Below are 20,495 nucleotides of genomic sequence, written 5' to 3' on the forward strand. Positions count from 1 at the left end.
CTTTTTCTTCTCTTTATTCTTCTTTTTCTTCTCTTTATTCTTCTTTTTCTTCTTCTTCCCCCCCCTCCTTTTTCTCCTTTTCCTTTTTCCTTTTCAATGCTGACCTCACCCCTTACAAAAACCCAACCCAAACCGAAGCCATCTGAGTTTCAGATGTGCCTCAAAATGATGTCAGTTAGAGATCACATCTTGTGAACTTCCCTTCTCACTTACCACATCCTGGTGGGGCTTTCTGTGTCCCATCTCGAGTCAAACACTCCTTGCAGGAGTTAAATATAGCTGAGCAGCTCCCGGTGATGAAATGCGTGGGCAGGAGCCGCTGCCTGGGGGGTGTCAGCACCTTCTAATTATAGCAGGTGCAGCTTCCTCTGCTCTCTGCACACCAGCGTGGCAAACTCTTTCTCCTCAGTGGTCTTCAGTAAGTTTGCAGATGACACCAAGCTAGGAGCAGCTGTGGAGCTGGTGGAGGGTAGAGAGCCCTGCAGAGGGACCTGGCCAGGCTGGATGGGTGGGCAGAGGCCAAGGGGATGAGATTGAACAAGGCCAAGGGCAGGGTTCTGCACTTTGGCCACAACAACCCCAAGCAGCACTACAGGCTGGGGCCAGAGTGGCTGAGAGCAGCCAGGAGGAAAGGGACCTGGGGGTACTGATAGAGAGTATCTGAAGATGAGGCAGCAGTGTGCCCAGGTAGCCAAGAGAGCCAATGGCATCCTGGGCTGGCTCAGGAGCTATGTGGCCAGTAGGACAAGGGAGGTTATTCTGCCCCTGTACTCAGCACTGCTCAGGCCACACCTTGAGTGCTGTGTCCAGTTCTGGGCCTCTCAATTCAAGAAAGATGTTGAGGTGCTGGAAGGTGTCCAGAGAAGGGCAACAGAGCTGGTGAGGGGCCTGGAGCACAAATCCTATGAGGAGAGGCTGAGGGAGCTGGGGGTGTGCAGCCTGGAGAAGAGGAGGCTCAGAGGTGATCTTATTGCTGTCTACAACTACCTGAAGGGACATTGTAGCCAGGTGGGGGTGGCCTCTTCTCCCAGGCAACCAGCAATGGAACAAGGGGACACAGTCTCAAGTTGTGCCAGGGTAGGTATAGGCTGGATGTTAGGAGAAAGTTCCTGGCAGAGAGAGTGATTGGCACTGGAATGGGCTGCCCAGGGAGGTGGTGGAGGCACCGTCCCTGGAGGTGTTCAGGAAAAGCCTGGATGAGGCACTTAGTGCCATGGTCTGGTTGATTGGATAGGGCTGGGTGCTAGGTTGGACTGGATGATCTTGGAGGTCTCTTCCAACCTGGTTGATTCTATGATTCTATGATTCCCTGACACAGGACCTCTCTGGCTGTGTGCACACAGGCTAGCAGAGCCTGTTGAAACCCTGTGCTAGACCCAAAGTCCCTTTTGCTCAGTGGGAATCACAGCAGCACAGAATGGTTTAGGTTGGAAGGGAGCTCAAAGCTCAGCCAGTTCCAACCCCCCTGCCATAGGCAGAGACACCTCCCACTAGAACAGGTCTCTCAAAACCTCATCCAGCCTGGTCCTGAACATGTTCAGGGAGGTTGTGGAGCACAGTACCACAGAATGTGATCAAAGACCTCATGCAACCTGGTCCTGAACAGCTCCAGGGAGGTTGTGGAGCACAGAATGTGATCAAAGACCTCATCCAGCCTGGGCCTGAACAGCTCCAGGGAGGTTGTGGAGCACAGAATGTGATCAAAGACCTCATCCAGCCTGGTCCTGAACAGCTCCAGGGAGGTTGTGGAGCACAGAATGTGATCAAAGACCTCATCCAGCCTGGTCCTGAACAGCTCCAGGGAGGTTGTGGAGCACAGAATGTGATCAAAGACCTCATCCAGCCTGGTCCTGAACAGCTCCAGGGAGGTTGTGGAGCACAGAATGTGATCAAAGACCTCATCCAGCCTGGTCCTGAACAGCTCCAGGGAGGTTGTGGAGCACAGAATGTGATCAAAGACCTCATCCAGCCTGGTCCTAAACAGCTCCAGGGAGGTTGTGGAGCACAGAATATGACCTGAAGAAGGTCACACAGGAACATGTCCAGGAGGGGTTTGAATATCTCCACAACCTCTCTGAGCAGCCTACTCCAGGCCTCCAGCAGCCTCACATAAAAGAAGTTCCTCCTCTTGTTTAAATTGGACCTTCTGATGCCCAAGTTTGTGCCTGTTACCTTTTTGTCCACTGGGTACCACCACCAAGAGCCTGGTCCCATCCTCCTGACACCCACTCTTGAAGTACTGACCAGCACTGATGAGTTCCCCCTCAACCTGCTCCTCTCCAGACTAAACTACCCCAACCAAACCCTGTAAACAGTCCCTCCCCAGCCCTCCTGTAGGACCCTTTCAGATACTGGAAGGAAATGGGATGCCAATGGTGGCTTTAGTTTCCTCTCCAGCAGCCACCAGGGTGACAAAGGTGAACGTTGGAGCTGTTGGCTGCAGGAAAAAAAATGTCAAGTAGGCTCTTTAGAAATCAGTCAGAGGCAGTTGGGCTCCTGTAGGCTGGAGGGCAAGACTACAGAGAGGGTAGATTGCAGTGGAAGAGGTAGAAGATTACAGTGAGGGTGGTGAGACCCTGGCACAGGTTGAGGGTGGTGAGACCCTGGCACAGGTTTCCCAGGGAGGTTGTGGAGCACAGAAGCACCCAATGGGATCAAAGATCCCATTGGGTGCTTCTGTGCTCCACAACCTCCCTGGAGATGTTCAAGACCAGGTTGGATGAGGTCTTTGATCACATTCTGTGCTTGCAGTCAGAGTGCTGCTTGCACAGTAGCTGGGCTCAAGCTCTTTCTGCTCCATGGCAGAGGGCAGTGGAGAATTACAAAGAGGCATAACTCACAGGTTATGATTATTACCCACTCGTGGGTCTTAGCCACAGCCCAGACAGTGCCCAAATGCTTCCAGGGGGCTCTGTCTTGATGGATGTTGAGGCTTGAATCTTCCCTGCTCCTGGAGACAGGATGCAGACAGGCACTGGACTTGGCTCCTGGCTTCCTCTGGACCATCTGTGTATGTGTCCAGGGAGTCTAGGCAGGACCTGCAGGTGCAGAGGCAGATGTGGTGCAGTCTCAGCACAGGCATCCAGGGTCTGCTGCTGGTAACTGGCAGCAGTGGAGTTTAGCAGGCAGGCAATAAGGCAGTGTGCAGTAGCAGCAGTGCTGGGCACAGCAGAGAGAGCAGGCAAAGAGCAGGGAGCAGAGCAGGAAGCAAAGCAGGGAGCAAAGCAGGGAAGCAAGGCAGGGAAGCAAAGCAGGGAAGCAAAGCAGGGAAGCAAAAGTAGGGAAGCAAAAGTAGGGAAACAAAGCAGGAAAGCCAAAGCAGGGAAGCAAAGCAGGGAAGCCAAAGCAGGGAAGCAAAGCAGGGAAGCAAAGCAGGGAAGCAGAGCAGGGAGCAAAGCAGGGAAGCAAAGCAGGGAAGCAAAGCAGGGAAGCAAAGCAGGGAGCAAAGCAGGGGAGCAAAGCAGGGAGCAAAGCAGGGAAGCAAAGCAGGGAGCAAAGCAGGGAGCAAAGCAGGGAAGCAAAGCAGGGAAGCAAAAGCAGGGAAGCAAAGCAGGGAAGCAAAGCAGGGAGCAAAGCAGGGAGCAAAGCAGGGAAGCAAAGCAGGGAAGCAAAAGCAGGGAGCAAAGCAGGAAGCAAAGCAGGGAAGCAAAGCAGGGAAGCAAAGCAGGGAAGCAAAGCAGGGAACCCAAAGCAGGGAAGCAAAGCAGGGAAGCAAAGCAGGGAAGCAAAGCAGGGAAGCAAAGCAGGGAAGCAAAGCAGGAAGCTAAGCAGGGAAGCCAAAGCAGGGAAGCAAAGCAGGGAGCAAAGCAGGGAGCAAAGCAGGGAAGCAAAGCAGGGAGCAAAGCAGGGAAGCAAAGCAGGGAAGCAAAGCAGGGAAGCAAAGCAGGGAGCAAAGCAGGGAAGCAAAGCAGGGAAGCAAAGCAGGAAGCTAAGCAGGGAAGCCAAAGCAGGGAAGCAAAGCAGGGAGCAAAGCAGGGAGCAAAGCAGGGAAGCAAAGCAGGAAGCTAAGCAGGGAAGCCAAAGCAGGGAAGCCAAAGCAGGGAAGCCAAAGCAGGGAGCAAAGCAGGGAAGCCAAAGCAGGGAAGCAAAAGCAGGGAAGCCAAAGCAGGGAGCAAAGCAGGGAAGCAAAAGCAGGAAGCAAAGCAGGGAGCAAAGCAGGGAAGCAAAAGCAGGGAAGCCAAAGCAGGGAGCAAAGCAGGAAGCAAAGCAGGGAAGCCAAAGCAGGGAGCAAAGCAGGGAAGCAAAAGCAGGGAAGCAAAGCAGGGAGCAAAGCAGGGAAGCAAAGCAGGGAAGCCAAAGCAGGGAAGCAAAGCAGGGAAGCAAAGCAGGAAGCAAAGCAGGAAGCTAAGCAGGGAAGCAAAGCAGGGAAGCAAAGCAGGGAAGCAAAGCAGGGAAGCAAAGCAGGAAGCTAAGCAGGGAAGCAAAGCAGGGAAGCAAAGCAGGGAGCAAAGCAGGGAGCAAAGCAGGGAAGCCAAAGCAGGGAAGCCAAAGCAGGGAAGCCAAAGCAGGGAGCAAAGCAGGGAAGCCAAAGCAGGGAAGCAAAAGCAGGGAAGCCAAAGCAGGGAGCAAAGCAGGGAAGCAAAAGCAGGAAGCAAAGCAGGGAGCAAAGCAGGGAAGCAAAAGCAGGGAAGCCAAAGCAGGGAGCAAAGCAGGAAGCAAAGCAGGGAAGCCAAAGCAGGGAGCAAAGCAGGGAAGCAAAAGCAGGGAAGCAAAGCAGGAAGCTACGCAGGGAAGCAAAGCAGGGAAGCAAAGCAGGGAGCAAAGCAGGGAGCAAAGCAGGGAAGCCAAAGCAGGGAAGCCAAAGCAGGGAAGCCAAAGCATGGAAGCCAAAGCAGGGAAGCCAAAGCAGGGAGCAAAGCAGGGAAGCCAAAGCAGGGAAGCAAAGCAGGGAAGCAAAAGCAGGGAGCAAAGCAGGGAGCAAAGCAGGGAGCAAAGCAGGGAAGCAAAAGCAGGGAAGCCAAAGCAGGGAGCAAAGCAGGGAAGCCAAAGCAGGGAGCAAAGCAGGGAAGCAAAAGCAGGGAGCAAAGCAGGGAGCAAAGCAGGGAGCAAAGCAGGGAAGCAAAAGCAGGGAAGCCAAAGCAGGGAAGCCAAAGCAGGGAAGCCAAAGCAGGGAGCAAAGCAGGGAAGCAAAAGCAGGGAGCAAAGCAGGGAGCAAAGCAGGGAGCAAAGCAGGGAAGCCAAAGCAGGGAAGCCAAAGCAGGGAAGCAAAAGCAGGGAAGCCAAAGCAGGAAGCTAAGCAGGGAAGCCAAAGCAGGGAAGCAAAAGCAGGGAAGCCAAAGCAGGGAAGCCAAAGCAGGGAAGCAAAAGCAGGGAAGCAAAGCAGGGAAGCCAAAGCAGGGAAGCAAAAGCAGGGAAGCCAAAGCAGGGAAGCCAAAGCAGGAAAGCAAAGCAGGGAGCAAAGCAGGGAAGCAAAGCAGGGAAGCCAAAGCAGGAAAGCAAAGCAGGGAAGCAAAAGCAGGGAAGCCAAAGCAGGAAGCTAAGCAGGGAAGCCAAAGCAGGTTGCTCACCTGCCTATCTCCTTTGATCAGTGTGGGCTGAGATCAGTTGCCCCTTGGACACAGAGCAGCCAGTCAGGATGGCAGCCAAACCTTAGGCAAAGCCACAGGCTCTCCTCTCCCTGACTCTGGAGAAGCAGAGGCCTTGCACTGGGCAGGCACAAGCTAAGTGTGTCCCTTACACCCCAGGGCCCTGGGCAGGCCAGACTCAGTGGCTCCAGGTCCTTTTGTGTCTGTTTCCCATGCTTGCCTCTCTGGTGGAGCAGAAAAACCTCCCTAGGCAAGGCAGGACAGGACATGTATAAGCCTATTTTGGGCCCATGAGACCTACCACAACAACAACCTCCCTGGAGGTGTTGAGGACCAGGTTGGATGTGGCCTTGAGCAACCTGTTTTAGTGAGAGGTGTCCCTGCCTATGGCAGGGGGATTGGAACTGGCTGAGCTTTGAGGTCCCTTCCATCCTAAACCATTCTCTGGTTCTATTATTCACCATGAAGCTTCCATCTCCCATTTCATCCACCAAGAGGAGTCCCTGATGGTTGGAGTTCAACCACTCTCAGGTGGTTCTGTAGTGGAGTTTTCAGAGGGAGGTGACAAAGTGCCAGGGAAGGATCCTGGTCCTTTATTTCTGTGCCCCAGAAAGTCACCAAAGCTTCTTGGGCTCTGAAGGGGATGGGAGCAGGGTCAAGGTGAGGTGGGCAGCAGGGCTTTATCCACTCTAAGTGCAGGATCAATGTCAAAGGTGAGGGCTGGGCTGGCCACTAAACAAGTGCCAGATGCTCTCCATGAGCCCCTCTGCTTCCCAAAGAGAGGAGAAAGGGAAGAAGGGAGAGAGATTGATGGGGTGGGAAAGAAACTAAACAGCTGGGAAGGAAAGAAGAACAATGCCATGGGGTAGAGACACAGAGACACAAACCAGCATGGAACCCAACCCCTGGTGGCAATGAGGGCACCACTGGTGCCAGGGGCAGGCACTGGAGAAGTCTCAGACTAGACTCAGCCACAGATGGGAACTGGATTCAGGAGCTGGATTCTGGAACTGAGTTCAGGAACAGAGATCAGGATGGAAGGCAAAAGGGAGAGCACTCCTGAGGCACTGGCCAGGGAAGAAAAGGCCTGACCCTGCTGCCAGCTCACCCAGCATCCATGCCCTGTTTGGGCAGCTGAGGGTCACCTGTCCTGTCCACTCCTCCGCATGGGTGCCACCTCTGACTTCCAGCACCCCAAGGTGAGGCAGAAGCTGTGGCAGTGCCCTTGGTCTGACCCCCCAGCCCTTAACCCCAGCTCCTCACCAGCTTCTCCCTGCTAGCAGCAGCCCCTGGGCTGTGCATACCTGCCCTGACCTTCAGCAAGTGCCTCACTGAGCAGAGCCTGAGCTGGGAAAGGACAGCACTGGCCAGAACTGGCTCTGCTCTAGCTCAGACCAGGACTATCAGCCTGCATCTTTCTGAGTTCAGATGTGCAGGGCCAGGCTTGCTGCCTCTGCAGCATTGGAGTTTACACCACAGGCAGTGTGGGAAAGGACAGTTTCAGTGGCAGTGCTGCTCCTGTCACCCCTGCCACCGTGTGCCCAGTGGTCAGAGCCTAAGCTGTAGCTCCCCATCCCTGTGGGTGATGTGCTGGAGCCAGAGACCTCTGCACAGTTACAGCTTGAACCACTCAGTGTCTCTTTGCTCCTGCCTCTGCCAGCAGCCAAGGTGGGAGCTGCAGAGGGAAAAGGAAGAACTGAGTGTTCCCAAACAAGCACCTGAGGGCCAGTGAAGTGCAAGTGAAGTTGGGGTCAGTCTCTTCTTGCCAGTATCAGGTGATACAGTGTCAGGAAATGACCTGAAATTGTGCCAGGAAAGGTTCAGGTTGGAGATTAGGAAAGATTTCTGTGCTGCAAGAGTGGTCAGGGGTTGGCAGAGGCTGCCCAGGGGGGTGGTGGAGTCCTCATGCCTGGAGGTGTTGAAGAAAGGTGTGGCAGGGGCCAGGGTTTAGTGGCCATAGTGGTGCTGGGTTGCTGGTTGGACTGGATGAGCTTAGAGGCCTTTTCCAACCCAAAGACTCCTAAGGGTCTGTGCCAAGTGCCCAGAGGCAGGGCAGGGAGCTGCTGGGGTGCCAAGCTGTTTGCTGACTGCTCTCTGAGGTTGTGCAGAGGCATCTGGGATGTGATTCATTCGTCCTGTGACTTTGCCTTGCAAGCAGAGGGAATGGTTCTGGCTGAGCAAATAAAGAGGGCATTTGGTAGCCCTGCAGTGTTCTCTGAGATAATGTTCCTGGGTGTTCAGGTCCATTGATTTATGCCTTTGTTGTGGGGGGGTCTCTTGTTTGTGGCAGACAGGTGCTGACATCCTGATACTGCTGCTGGGAGCTGATGTATCACTCACAGGACCTTTAGCTGCTTTCTGTTGCTGGGTTTAAAAAGCTTCTGGTTGCAGCTCAGCCTTTTCATCTGATTTGTTGTCAGTACAGTGCAGGGACTGAGGGTTACAAGAGTCATGGACCATGAGGATGGGAGGGAGGAAGGGTGAGAGCAAGGACAGAGATGTCCTCTGCAGCCAGAGTGACTGTTGGGAATGATGCTGGAATCACAGAGTGTCAGGGGCTGGAAGGGACCTCCAAAGCTCAGCCAGTCCAAGCCCTGCCAGAGCAGCAGCACCCAGAGCAGGTCACACAGAAGCACATCCAGGTGGGCTTTGAATATCTGCAGAGAGGGAGACTCCACAGTCCCCCTGGGCAGCCTGTGCCAGGCTCTGGCAGCCTCACAGGGAAAAATCCTCCTCATGTTTCCATGGAGCTTCCTCTGCCTCAGCTTCCACCACTGCCCCTGGTGCTGGCACTGGCATCCCCCAGCAGAGCCTGGCTCAGCCTCCTGCCACTCACCTGCACACATTGAGAACCATTGCTGAGGTCACCTCTCAGCTCCTCTGCTCCCAGCTCCCAGCCCCAGCTCCCTCAGGCTCTGCTCCTAACAGAGCTCTTCCATTCCCTTCATCCTCTCTGTGGCTCTGTGCTGGACTCTCTCCAGCAGTTCTGTGTCCCTCTTGAACTGGGGGCCCAGAACTGGACACAGTGCTCCAGATGTGGCCTCAGCAGGGCAGAGCAGAGGGGCAGGAGAACCTCTCTACAGCCCTTCTAATCCAGCCCAGAACAGCAGCAACCTCTCACTGTCACCTTTCTTTCACTGGCAAAGGGGTGACATGACTGAGCTCCTGCAGGGTGACAGGCAGAGGGACATTGGTCAGGAGCTGGGATACTGTCAGAGGTTCATCCTCCTCAGTCTCCATTAGGCCATGTTCTCCTCCTGCCCATGGGCTGTGTGAAGTCATAGTCCTTTGCTTTGGGTTTCTCACAGTTTACTCTCTTGAGGTGAAGGTGATAGACAAAAGGCTTTGCTGATGGGAAAGAGACCAAAAATTCTCTCTGCTGAAGCTGCTTGGAGCCCAACTTCCAGAAGATAGGCAGCACTGATCAGAGAGTGCCAGGCTGGAAGGGACCCCAGGGACCACCTGGTCCATCCTTTCTAGGTAACAGTGGAGTTGAAATGAGCTGGCCCAGCACCCTGGCAAGCTGAGGTCTGCCCTGGGCAAGGTAGGAGAGGATAAGAAAGGCAGATAAATACCTTTCCACCCAGTAATGTTGCTTTCTGTGGCTAAGTTTCCTCCTCACTCCTTCACTGCCAGTGTGTGGCTGTACAGAGGAGCAGAGAGGTGGGCATGGAAATGCTGAGCAAGTCACCCCTCAGGCTGGGCATGGGAAAACCCAAATGTCTGATCTGAGCCCTGCCTGGGCTGCTGCTGTCAGCCAGCATCAGCAGGAGCAGTTCCTGCTGCCTCGAGGAGTTGATCCAACAGGCACAGGCAGATCTTCAGAGACCTATGGCAAGAGCCATATATGCTTAAGCTCTCCACTCTGAGGACAGGTCTGGGGGAATCCAGTGTAAGAGAGAAGGATAAGGAGCATTGTATTAAGTGCTTGACCTTCATTCCCACAGCTTAAGGATGCTTCCCACGGAGGTCAGGCCACACCTGGAGTGCCGTGTCCAGTTCTGGGCCCCTCAATTCAAGAGAGATGTTGAGGTGCTGGAAGGTGTCCAGAGAAGGGCAGCAAGGCTGGGGAGGGGCCTGGAGCACAGCCCTGTGAGGAGAGGCTGAGGGAGCTGGGGGGGTGCAGCCTGGAGGAGACTCAGGGCAGAGCTCATTGCTGTCTGCAACTACCTGAAGGGAGGTTGTAGCCAGGTGGGGTTGGTCTCTTCTCTCCCAGACACCCAGCAATAGAACAAGGGGACACAGTCTCAAGTTGTGCTGGGGGAAGCATAGGCTGGATGTGAGGAGGAAGTTGTTGGCAGAGAGAGTGATTGGCATTGGAATGGGCTGCCCAGGGAGGTGGTGGAGTGCCCATCCTTGGAGATGTTGAAGCCAAGCCTGGCTGGGGCACTTAGTGCCATGGTCTGGTCAACTGGCTAGGGCTGGGTGCTAGGTTGGGCTGGCTGAGCTTGGAGCTCTCTTCCAACCTTGCTGATTCTATGATTCTATGGCAGGGGGTTGGAAGTGGATGAGCTTTGAGCTCCCTTCCAACCTAAACCATTCTGTGATTCTATGGTTCTATGATTCTATGTGTGGAAGGAGCTCCTGAGCTGCAGCTGCTAAAGCAGCCAGAGCTCTGCCCTGTGAGGTCTCTAGGTCCCCAAAGGGGCTCCTATGGAGTATCAGCCCTCAGAAAAGGTGTTTGCTGCCAGGGCTGCAAGGAAAGGAGGAGAAAGAGAGCAGCTCAAAGGGGTTTTGTTTCTTGAAGGAGCATCTTCAGCATGGCAGAACCCAGTTCTGCTCTCAGGGACAGCAGCAGGAAGCTTTGATTCACTCTTGCCTGGTGAAGCCTTCATGGTCCTGCAGGGCAGAGCCACCTCTTTTGTCTGGGGTGGATGGCATCTGGCTGGGGAGGCATCCTGTGGGTGCCCCATGCCAGCAGGCTCTTGCCTGCTTCGCTTTGCCAGTCCACAGTCCTTAGCAGGGAGGCCCTTTGCAAAGCACAGATGCTGCCTCCCCCTTCCCCCCCTTCCTGTCTCTTTAGGGTGGGCTCTGTAAATCCAGAGGGCTCAACTCCAGGCTGCTTTATGGGTTTGCTCCAGAGGCTTTGAGGTTGAAAGCTTCTCCCTTCAGCCCGGGCTGGATGAGTGCCTCAGCTGCTCATGTCGGCTGCCTGGCAGCAGGGGATGCTCCTTTGCTGGGTGGACTGGGGACCATTTCCCTCACCCCCTTCAAAGAGTCAAAGCCAGAACGATCTCCTCTCTTTCCTCCCTTCCCCCTGGCTCAGCACCATGTGTTTTCTGGGAACCAAAGTCCCCTGTGCCTCTCTGCAGTGGCAATGACCTCACGGCCAGAAAATGCCTGTGGGCTCCCTGATTGCGCCACTGCTGCTCTCCTACCGAGGGGCAGAACCTTTGCTTCTGGGGGAGGCTGAGGCTGCCCCGTGGCAAAACTATCCCAACCCTAAGCCTGCTGCTTGCCTTGTGTGTGCAGGGTGTTTGGGAGCCTCTGCTCCACCTCTGCAAGCCGTGCTGGGGAGAAGGAGCAGTGCCCAGCTCGGAGCGGGGCTGCGTTGGGTGGTGCAGGCAGCAGCTGGTCCAAGATGAAGTCATCCTCAGGCCTTCCTCTGCTCTTCTCTGAATCACCTCCTCCTCATTAATTGCTTTCAGGTTGCTTGTGTGAGGTGCCCAGGCTGTGGGGCAGTGAGAGCAGCAGTGAGCTCTCCCTGTATGCATGGGCAGTGCTCTGGGGGCTGCACTGGATGGTCTTTGGAGGTCCCTTCCAGCCCCTGACATTCTCTGGTTCTAAACAAGTTGATGTAAAAGCATTTTATGATCCTAAATAAAAAGAGTTTCTGGCTTGCTGCAGATCTCCCAGTCAGTTTGGATGTTGATGATGGCAGAATTACTCCTTATTATCTACCTGGCAGTGAGATACAGCAACAGTGTCACTCTTTGGGAGTGTTATGAGGGCACAGACTCACTCTAAAGCCCTTGAGTGCTGCAGAATCAATTCATAGGGTTTTTGGCTCTTCTGCTGTAATGAATCACCTGAGCCAGAAGCTGACAGAGAATGATAGCAGCATCGAATGGTTTGGGTGGGGAGGGACCTTTAAAGCTCATCCTGCAGTCAGCAGGGACTCCTGCAATGAGAGCAGGTTGATCACAGCCCCAAACAACCTGGCCTGGAATGGTTCCAGGGATGGGCATCTCCCAGCTCTCAGGGCATCCTGGGTCAGGCTTTCCTCACCCTCAGTGTCAAACCTTTCTCCCTTCTCTCCAGTCTGAATCTCCCTCTTTCAGTTCAGAGCATCACTTCTTGTCTTACTGCAGCACAGAATCACAGAACTGCCTTGGAAAAGACTCTTAGGAGGGCTGGAGAATCTCCCCCATGGGGACAGGCTGGGAGAGTTGGGACTCTTCATCCCAGAGAGAAGGCTCCAGACAGACTTTAGAGCACCCTTCAAGTACCTGGAAGGGACTGCAGGGAAGCTGAGAGAGGAGTTTGGACAAGGGCTGGGAGTGGCAGGCTGAGGGACAATGGCTTTGAGCTGAGAGAGGGGAGAGTGAGAGTGGAGGAGAGGAAGAGATTCTTTGCAGTGAGGGTGGGGAGACCCTGGCACAGCTTGTGCAGGGAGGCTGTGGATGCTCCCTCCCTGGAGGTGTTCAAGGCCAGGCTGGAGGAGGCCTTGAGCAAGCTGTGCTGGTGGGAGGTGTCCTGCATGGCACAAGTGTTGGAGCTGGATGATCTTTAAGGTCTCTTCCAACACAAACCATTCCATGAATCACCAAGTCCAGTCATTGGCCCAACACCAACTAGTCCTTGACTAAACCATATCCCTAAGCACTGCATCTACACAGCTCATCCAATCATGGAATCACAGAATCAGTCAGGGCTGGAAGGGAGCACAAGGAGCAGCCAGTGCCAACCCCCCTGCCATGCCCAGGGACACCCTACCCTAGAGCAGGCTGCACACAGCCTCAGCCAGCCTGGCCTCAAACACCTCCAGCCATGGGGCCTCAACCCCCTCCCTGGGCAACCCATTCCAGCCTCTCACCACTCTGCTGCTCAACAACTTCCTCCTCCCCTCCAGCCTCACTCTCCCCACCTCCACCTTTGCTCCATTCCCCCCACTCCTGCCACTCCCTCACAGCCTCAAAAGTCCCTCCCCAGCTTTATTGGAGCCCCCTTCAGATGCTGGAAGGCCACAAGAAGGTCCCCTGGGAGCCTCCTCTGCTGCAGCCTGCACAGCCCCAACTCTTTCAGGCTGTGCTCATGCAGAGCTGCTCCTCTTCAATACCTCCTCTGGTGGAGACTCCACCACCTCCCTGGACAGGCTGTTCCAGTGCCTGAGAACCCTTTCAGCTGAAGAGGTTGTATGAAGTGTGAAATGCCAGAGGTCACCAGAAAGTGGATCACAAGACCTGCAGGGAAATCCCCTCTGGCTTGCAGCAGTGCTGGGTTTCAGTCAGCCTCACCTCTCCTCCTCTGGGTTTCTCTCTGTCAATAGCAGGGAGGAGGCACCGAGGGGCTCTTAGTCAGCGAGCTGTGGCAAGGGGAAGTGTTCAGGCAGAGTGCTGCTTCTACAGGAATTAGTCAGCAGGACACAGCAAGAACCACCCAAGGCTCTTGAAGGCACTTCAAGTGGGTGCTAGGCTGCTAATGACAACACACAAGCCTGTCCAAATCTCCTTCTCCCCAAGAGAAGTGGAATATGGCACAGCCCATAATTGTCTGCAGGGGCTGGGAGGTGATGCTAGAGAATTCTTGCTCAGCACAAGGGCAGCAGCCAGAAAAGCTAAATGAAAGAGCTACCCAAAGGAAAAAAGGAGCAAAAGCCTCCCCTGGTGCTGCTTTGCTGCTTTGGCTCATCCTTTAAGGCAGTCACTGCACTGTGCAGCCAGGGAGCAGCAGGCCAGGATGTCCCAGCAGCTCCCCAGAAGCCTTTGATGAGGACTCTCACAGTGATGCTCGTGGAGAAATGTAGTGATGGGCAGAGATTTCCAGAGCTGTGCCATTGAGGGATGAAGCAGAAGCTGGAAAGATACAACCACAGAGAGAGTGATTGGCATTGGAATGGGCTGCCCAGGGAGGTGGTGGAGGCACCATCCCTGGAGGTGTTGAAGAAAAGCCTGGATGAGGCACTGAGTGCCATGGTCTGGTGGGTTGGATAGGGCTGGGGGATAGGTTGGGCTGGCTGAGCTTGGAGCTCTCTTCCAACCTGCTTGGTTCTATGATTCTAAGGCAAGGGCTGGCTCCTGCCCTGGAGTCACAACCACCACAGGAACTGCTGGAGAGCAGCCCCAAGGAGAGGGCCCTGGGGGTGCTGGGGGCTAACAAGTTCCCCATGGCACAGCAATGTGCCCTGGTGGCCAAGAAGGCCAATGGGACCCTGGGGTGCATTGGGAGGATGTGTCCAGCAGATCAAGGGAGGTTCTCCTGCCCCTCTACTCTGCCCTGCTGAGACCTCCTCTTGAGTACTGTGTTCAGTTTTGGGCCTCTCAGTTGAAGAGGGACAGGAACTGCTGGAGAGGGTCCAGTGGAGGGCTGCAAGCATGAGGAGGGGACAGGAAGGAATGGCTGATGAGGAGAGGCTGAGGGCCCTGGGGCTGCTTAGGCTGGAGAAGACTTAGATCAATGTCTGTAACTCTCTGAGGGCTGGGGCTCAGCAGGGGAGGACAGGCTCTGCTCACTGCTCCCTGGGACAGGACAAGCAGCAATGGATGGAAGCTGCAGCACAGGAGGTTCCAGCTCAGCACAAGGGCAACTTCTTGCCTGGAAGGGTCCCAGAGCCCTGGCACAGGCTGCCCAGAGAGGTTGTGGAGTCTCCTTGTGTGGAGCCTTTGCAGGCCTGTCTGGATGTGTTCTGTGTGCCCTGAGCTAGATTGTGTGATCCTGCTCTGGCAGGGGGGTTGGACTGGATGAGCTCTTTGGGTCCCTTCCGACCCCTGACACCCTCTGATGCTATAAACTCTTGCCTAGGGCAGAGTGGCTGGAAACTGCCCAGCAGAACAGGACCTGAGGGTGCTAATTGAGAGCTGGAGGAAGATGAGGCAGTGTGTGGCCAAGAAAACAAACAGCACACCCTGGCCTGGATCAGCAATGCTGTGCCCAGCATGTCTAGGGGTGTGATTGTCCCCCAGTACTCAGCACTGATAGGGCCACACCTTCAATACTGGGATCAGTTTTGGGCCCCTCACACCAAGAAGGATATTGAGGGGCTGGGGCAGATCCACTGTCCTGGCCTGGATCAGCCCTGGTGTGGCCAGCAGGACCATGGCAGTGATGGTGCCTCTGTGCTGGGCCCTGGGGAGGCTGCACCTGGAATTCTGGGTTCAGTTTTGGGTACCCCTCTCCAAGAAGGACATTGAGGGACTGGAGCAGGTCCAGAGAGAGGCAATGAAGCTGGGGATGAGTCTGGAGAACAGGGCTGGGGAGGAGCAGCTGAGGGAGCAGTGTGGAGAAGAGGAGGCTGAGGCAGAGCTCATTGCTCTCTACAGCTCCCTGAGAGGAGGCTGCAGCCAGGTGGGGGCTGGGCTCTACTCTTTAGCTAGAAGGAGAGGAACAGGCCTGGGATTGTGCCAGGGGAGGGTTAGGTTAGAGATTAGGAAAAAATTCATTGCTGCAAGAGTGGTGAGGGACTGGCAGAGGCTGCCCAGGGAGGTGGTGGAGTCACCAAGAACAGTGTGCCCATGGCACTTGGGGCCATGGCTTAGTGCCCAGGGGGCCATTGGGTCGATGGTTGGCATCAATCTTAAAGGTGCTTTGCAACCCAAACTAGTCTGTGCTTGAGCACTGCTGCTGCAGGTGGGAAGGGCTCAAGCCTCAGCAGGGAGGTTTGGACACCTCAGCATCAAGCTGAGCATTAAGCATCAAGTGGGAGATGTCCTTGGCTATGGCAGGGGGGTTGGAACTGGCTGATCTTTGAGGTCCCTTCTGACCTAAACCACTCCATGATAAGCTCTGCTCACAACTGAAGGGACCAGAGGAGGTGGTGTACAGAAGCCAGGATGGAAGGCAGAGAAGGAATTGGCTGTGGACTCTGTGAGCTTATTGCCATGAGCAGCATCTTAAAGTGTCTCTGCTAGTGGCAGGTTTTCAGGCTGTGGCTAAAAGAAAAGGCCAGGAGGTAGCTCTGGAGGAAAGCTCAAAGTGTTTTAGTGAAAGGGGAAAGAAGAAAGGAGGCTTTGGAGGGTACAGTGAGCTGCAAGTGGTAAAAGGAGTTTCCTGTTGAGGTCTTTTTAGAGTGCAGAAACAAAGAGCAAGCCTTAAGGACTGGAAACTACCAGAAGCAGGTAACTGGCACAACAGGATGGGTGAAGAGCTGCTGGCAGGCAGAGGCAGGAGGTGTCAGGGGACTGCTCATTAGACTTCAGCTTAGATCAGCTAATTGTTAGCTGACATTGCTGCACCTCCCTCAAAGGAAGTTGGCACACCCAAAGGAGACATCAAGTCACAGTCTCACAGTGTCACAGTATCACAGTGTCACAGTATCACCAAGGTTGGAAGAGACCTCACAGACCATCAAGTCCAACCCTTTAGCACAGAGCTCAAGGCCAGACCATGGCACCAAGTGCCACGTCCAGTCCTGCCTTGAACAGCTCCAGGGACGGCGACTCCACCACCTCCCCGGGCAGCCCATTCCAGTGCCCAATGACTCTCTCAGGGAAGAACTTTCTCCTCACCTCCAGCCTAAATCTCCCCTGGCACAGCCTGAGGCTGTGTCCTCTTGTTCTGGTGCTGGCCACCTGAGAGAAGAGAGCAACCTCCTCCTGGCCACAACCTCCCCTCAGGTAGTTGCAGACAGCAATGAGGTCTGCCCTGAGCCTCCTCTTCTCCAGGCTAACCAATCCCAGCTCCCTCAGCCTCTCCTCATAGGGCTGTGCTCAAGGCCTCTCCCCAGCCTCGTTGCCCTTCTCTGGACACGCTCAAGCATCTCAATGTCCCTCCTAAACTGGGGGGCCCAGAACTGAACACAGTACTCAAGGTGTGGTCTAACCAGTGCAGAGTACAGGGGCAGAATGACCTCCCTGCTCCTGCTGGCCACACCATTCCTGATGCAGGCCAGGATGCCACTGGCTCTCTTGGCCACCTGGGCACACTGCTGGCTCATGTTCAGGTGGGTATCAATCAGCACCCCCAGATCCCTCTCTGTCTGGCTGCTCTCAGCCACTCTGACCCCAGCCTGTATCTCTGCATGGGGTTGCTGTGGCCAAAGTGCAGCACCCTGCACTTGGAGCTATTGAACTCCATCCCCTTGGGCTCTGCCCATCTGTGCAGGCAGTCAAGGTCCTGCTGCAGAGCCCTTCTGCCCTCCAACCCAGCCACATCTGCCCCCAGCTTGGTGTCATCTGCACACTTGCTGATGACTGACTCCATGCCCTCATCCAGATCATCTATGAAGATGTTAAAGAGGATGGGGCCCAGCACTGATCCCTGAGGGACACCACTAGTGACCCAAGTCAGCCCAATTCCAGAGCACAAGGCTGGTGGGGAGCAGCTGGGGGGACTGGAGGTCTTCAGCCTGGGGGAAAGGAGGCAGAGGAGAGACCTTTTGGGTCTCTACAACTTCTTGAGAGAGCCACCTGGGGTTGTTGTCTTCTCCCTAGCAAGGAGTGATAGGACAAGAGGAAATGGCCTCAGGTTGCACCAGGGGAGGTTTGGGCTGGGCAGGAGGAACAATTTCTTCCCCCAAAGGGTTGTCAAGGCCTGGCTCAGGCTGCCCAGGGCAGTGGTGGAGTCCCCATCCCTAGAAGGATTTCAAAGCCATGGAGATGTGGGGCTTGGTCTGTTCTCTCTAGTAACAAGTGATAGGACAAGAAGAAATGGACCCAAACTGGAACATAGGAAGTTCCACCTCAGCAGGAGGAGAAGCTTGTTTGGTGTGAGGGTGCTGGAGGCCTGGAGCAGGCTGCCCAGAGGGGTTCTGGAGTCTCCTTCTCTGCAGACCTTCAAAACCTGCCTGGATGTGTTCCTGTGTGACCTGCCCTGAGTGACCCTGCTCTGGCAGGGGGTTTGGACTTGGTGCTCTCCAGAGGTCCCTTCCCACTCCAACCATTCTATGATTCCACAATGCTGTGATGACCTTAAAGGTCTTTTCCAGTGGAAACAATGCTGTGATTAGAGCCATAAAGGTGCTGGAGGGAATGGAAGAGCTCTGTTAGGAGCAGAGCCTGAGGGAGCTGGGGCTGGGAGCTGGGAGCAGAGGAGCTGAGAGGTGACCTCAGCAATGGTTCTCAATGTGTGCAGGTGAGTGGCAGGAGGCTGAGCCAGGCTCTGCTGGGGGATGCCAGTGCCAGCACCAGGGGCAGTGGTGGAAGCTGAGGCAGAGGAAGCTCCATGGAGACATGAGGAGGATTTTTTCCCTGTGAGGCTGCCAGAGCCTGGCACAGGCTGCCCAGGGGGGCTGTGGAGTCTCCCTCTCTGCAGATATTCAAAGCCCACCTGGCTGTGTTGCTGTGTGTTCTGCTCTGGGTGCTGCTGCTCTGTCAGGGCTTGGACTGACTGAGCTCTGGAGGTCCCTTCCAGCCCCTGACACTCTGTGGTGCTGTGGTTCTGTGACTCTGTGGATCTGTGATTTCTGGGATGTTGCAGGAGTGCTGCCATTGGTGCTGATGAATGCAGCCTGAACACCAAATGCTTGGAGGTAGCTTCCTGCAGGCAGTGTTAGAGGTTGGCTCAGCACATCTCTGAAGGGCCTTAGTGGCTCTGCTGCCACAGAAACATTCAGGCTGACAAAGCCCCTCAGGAGCACCAAACCCAATCCAAGTCTCTGCTCTGCAAGGTGCAGCCTAAACCACAGCCCCAAGCACCACAGCCAAACCACCTTTAAACATATCCAGGGTTGGGGACTCCACCACCTCCCTGGGCAGCTCAAAAATGTTCCCTAGTGTCCAGTCTAAACATCCCCAGTGGCAGCTTGAGTCCATTCCCTCTTGTTCCATCACCATTTACCTGTTGAGCAGAGCCCAGCACCAACCTCTCCACAACCTCCTGTCAGGTAGCTGCAGGCAGTGCTGAGCTCTGCCCTCAGCCTCCTCTCTTTCCCACTACCCATCCCCAGCTCCTTCAGTCTCTCTTCCTAAGGGACAGATACTTCCATCCCCTTTTCCAACTCTTTATGACTCTCTGAACTCCTCATTCCAGGGCTCTGTTTCCCAGCAGTGATTTCTTTTGCTCCAGGATCATTTGATTCCATTTCTAGTGGTGTTCCCCAAGGATCAGTGCTGGGCCCAGTCCTGTTCAATATCTTTATTGATGATCTGGATGAGGGCATTGAGTCCAGCAGCAGTAAGTTTGCAGATGACACCAAGCTGGGAGCAGCTGTGGAGCTGTTGGAGGGTAGCAGAGCCCTGCAGAGGGACCTGGCCAGGCTGCATGGGTGGGCAGAGGCCAATGGGATGAGACTGAACAAGGCCAAGGGCAGGGTTCTGCACTTTGGCCACAACAACCCCAAGCAGCACTACAGGCTGGGGACTGAGTGGCTGAGAGCAGCCAGGCAGAGAGGGAGCTGGGAGTACTGATAGAGAGTAGCTGAAGATGAGGCAGCAGTGTGCCCAGGTGGGCAGCAGAGCCAATGGCATCCTGGGCTGGCTCAGGAGCAGTGTGGGCAGCAGGACAAGGGAGGTTCTTGTGCCCCTGTGCTCAGCACTGCTCAGGCCACCCCTGGAGTGCTGTGTCCAGTTCTGGGCTCCTCCATTGCAGAGAGATGCTGAGGTGCTGGAAGGTGTTTGGAGAAGGGCAGCAAGGCTGGGGAGGGGCCTGGAGCACAGCCCTGTGAGGAGAGGCTGAGGGAGCTGGGGGGGTGCAGCCTGCAGCAGAGGAGGCTCAGGGCAGAGCTCATTGCTGCCTGCAGCTGCCTGCAGGGAGGCTGTAGCCAGGTGGGGTTGGGCTCTGCTGCCAGGCAGCCAGCAGTAAAACAAGGGCACACAGCCTGAAGCTGTGCCAGGGCAGGTTGAGGCTGGATGTTGTTAGGAAGTTGTTGTCAGAGAGAGTGATTGGCACTGGAATGGGCTGCCCAGGGAGGTGGTGGAGTCTGTGTGGCTGGAGGTGTTGCAGCCAAGCCTGGCTGGGGCACTTAGTGCCATGGTCTGGTTGGTTGGGCAGGGCTGGGTGCTAGGTTGGGCTGGCTGAGCTTGGAGCTGTCTTCCAGCCTGCTTGGTTCTATGATTCTATGATTCTCTCTCCAGCACTTCAAGCAGCAGCCACAAGCAGGAGCCTGAGAATGTTTCTGGCTCTTGCCAGTGCCTCAGACAAAAGCAAATAGTTTTTCATTAGGAAATGGTATTCTTACAGCATCTAAACACAGTGTTTGCTGATAAAGCCCCATCTGCAGATGGTGTTTATGAACAATACCAAAACTGTGGTTTGGGACAGGCCAGAGCTCATAAAATCACTGATTGTATTTCGGTGCTTGCATTGCAATTACCTAATCTCCTTTTCTTTTTGCTGCTTGTAGCTCTCAGGCAGCAACAAATGAACAGCTTCTAGTCAAGCTTGAGCTGAGACAAGACTCTCAAACAGGAGTCTAAATGGGATATGAATTAATAAGCTCCTGTTCAATATCTTTATTGATGACCTGGAGCAGGGGATTGAGTCCAGCTTCAGTAAGTTGGCAGATGACACCAAGCTAGGAGCAGATGTTGATCTGTTGGAAGGTAGGAGAGCCCTGCAGAGGGACCTGGCCAGGCTGCATGGGTGGGCAGAGGCCAAGGGGATGAGACTGAACAAGGCCAAGGGCAGGTTCTGCACTTTGGCCACAACAACCCCAAGCAGCTACAGGCTGGGGACTGAGTGGCTGAGAGCAGCCAGGAGGAAAGGGACCTGGGGGTACTGATAGAGAGTAGGCTGAAGATGAGCCAGCAGTGTGCCCAGGTGGCTAAGAGAGCCAATGGCATCCTGGCCTGCATCAGGAGCAGTGTGGGCAGCAGGACAAGGGAGATTCTTCTGCCCCTGTACTTAGCACTGCTCAGGCCACACCTTGAGTGCTGT

At 55.0% G+C, this 20,495-nt stretch overlaps 1 protein-coding gene across 4 annotated transcripts in view; it reads left to right on the plus strand.

Annotated features, from left to right (window-relative positions):
* Positions 1-20,495, plus strand: part of HIVEP3 (HIVEP zinc finger 3) — a 497,619-nt gene that overhangs the window by 165,539 nt on the left and 311,585 nt on the right. The window lies entirely within an intron of this gene.

The sequence above is a fragment of the Pogoniulus pusillus genome, chromosome 37, assembly GCF_015220805.1.
Source record: "Pogoniulus pusillus isolate bPogPus1 chromosome 37, bPogPus1.pri, whole genome shotgun sequence".
NCBI lineage: Eukaryota > Metazoa > Chordata > Aves > Piciformes > Lybiidae > Pogoniulus > Pogoniulus pusillus.